This window comes from Numenius arquata, chromosome 4 (assembly GCF_964106895.1).
Source record: "Numenius arquata chromosome 4, bNumArq3.hap1.1, whole genome shotgun sequence".
NCBI classification, from domain to species: Eukaryota; Metazoa; Chordata; class Aves; order Charadriiformes; family Scolopacidae; genus Numenius; species Numenius arquata.
The window spans coordinates 31,177,525-31,180,005 of record NC_133579.1 but is presented as its reverse complement, the minus strand read 5'-3'; positions in this window follow the sequence as shown (position 1 = coordinate 31,180,005).

The window sequence follows — 2,481 nt, the reverse complement described above, 5'->3', positions numbered from 1 at the left end:
CTTAATTTGGTCACTCATCTCCTTGCTTTAAAAGAAAAAAAAAAAAAAAACCACACTAAACTTCTGATGCTTAAAATTAATACCAACAAGCAAGACTGTTCCTGTAAGCTTTTCAGTAACGAGTTCGATTACATAATTTTTTTTTAATTGGCATTGGAGGGATTGAAGAGACGTTGATATAAATGAATGTTGTTCTTCTTTGTTGAACATCACATGGTTAATCTGTTTCTGGTTCTGGGTATATTGAAATTATTTTTAGGAATGTTTTTCTTTATAGATAACTGTTACTATGGTAAACAAATTGATTCTTGTGAGAGCCGTACTGTGAAAATGCCTTACCTTATGTAAGCTCTACTGACTTTTATGCCTAGTAGTAAAACAGCATATGTGCTATTCCCTTCAGATTCATTAGAGTGTTATTGGTAAATAAAAGGTTTTGACAGATTTTGTTAAATGCAGAATACTTTTTTTTCAGAAAATATTTCACTTATATGTGTTCTAGTAGGTAAAAGATAGCAGGAAGTCACAGATCTGAACAATATGGCAGTTAAGGTATTTGTTGAAAATCACATATAATATCTGTTATGAAGTTTCTTTAAATTCCTCTTTGTTTTGTTTTCCCATGCTCTAACCTTCTGATTTGAGTCTAGGTACTAGTGTCATGTATTGCCCTATGAATAAGTGTCCCAATTATCAGCACAGCTGAGCTGATGTCTGCTTTTACTGAATGCATGTAACATTCAGCTGTTTTGGAAACAATGCATATCTGATGCTGTTTATCTAACAATAAGTATTCATAGAAAAATTGAATGCCTCTGCCTGATCTTTCTGGTTCCCTGAAGTAACTTTAGGACCAAATCTTCTACTCCTCCTATAAAAAAATAAAACAACATGATGTTGGGACTCCAGGGTCATTACATCGCGTGTTACAAACCACAGCAAATTTGTGTAGTTTCACAGTACTCTGTTAAGAAAAAAGTACAACTGGAGTTGTTTCTGTGACTTTATTATGGTAGTGATTTCCTTAAAAATAATTTCTCTTTTCTTTATTTGCTTAAGTACATTAATTGGTTCATGCAAGCAATGGTTATGTATAAGCACTTGTGCTCTATACTACAGAGACAGTAGGAGATCTACACTACAGCAATAGGGTTGTTTCTTAATGTTACTTTTAATAAAGTTAAGGCTGATTCAGTTCTAGTTTGACTTGTATAACCTTGCCTAATCAAGAAACAGAAACATTTTGGTGTTTGGTGGTTAGCCAGTGTAACAAGCATGATCAGCTGCATTCTGTCTCCTTTCTTATTGACTGCTGACGGTGACTGGGATCCCTTGAAGTAATATAAATATTTTAACGAGTGGACTGGGTGTGATGAATGCCAGAATAACAGACGCTAAAATTCATGCTGCACAGACGAGTGGTCAGTCAAGATTTTCTTTTGCTTGAAGTTAGTCTTTGAGACACCACCTTTGGTAAGGAAATGGTAGCTCAGTCCCAAAGGCTCTTGATCGTTGGCTCACTGCTAAGCAGATGTCACCCCTGTAAATGAAGATGTGGAATTATTCTAGCTGCATTGACCCTTTGAGATGTGCAAGTATGTTCTCTGACCTGCTGTGAAGCTACCAAAGTCAGTGGGCACTCAGCAGCTATAAAACGGCAAGAGTTCTGTCACTGATCATTCTAGCTGAATTGTTGTTGCATATCCAATGTTTGGTTGGTTGGTTGGTTTTTTTTTAATAAAAAGTAAAGTACTGCTGTCGCTATTGGAAACGAAATGAGAGTGTGCTGGCCCTTCCCTCAGTACTCCAATCTAGCAACCTGAAAGTTTGCTAACCGAATTAACTCTCAACCTCAAAAAAGATACAAGGCCTAGCAGAGTTTCCTCAGGCTAGTGCTGACTTATTTCTGCTGTTCATAAGCAAGAATGTGTATATGCAGCAGACCCAAGCAAATGGTGGTTCCGAGATCTTCAAAAATGAATGTAACTGTTGCAGAGCTGTTCTTGTGCATCTTCACTGAAGTTGCGGGACCATAATCTCACCCTTTCTGAAGATATGAAGACTAAGAATCCATTTTTACCCCTTCAGAAAGGCCTGAGATGGATTTAAACCTGCTGTAGTATTATGCCATGTATATGCTGCTATAATTTCAGCCGACAGTTGCTTTTAACTTGCAGAGCAAATTCGATAGTTGCCACCTGTATGATCAAACCTGGAAAGTTATATGTGGCTTCACTCAAACTTCCAGTTCTTCAACTCCCATCTTCCTCTCTTTGTATAAGTAAGGACATACACTGAACCTCCACAAAGAAAAAGGATAACATTAGGTAACTGCGCTGGCTATTTTCATAAAAGAAAATATCGTCTGTTCCAAAAACCTGCACGTTTTGATAAAACCTTTGGCTAATCTGCTAAATCCCTTTGTATATACCTGGTGCAAAAAGTGGTAGGATGAGTTGTGTGTCCCACTCTGCGATAAAA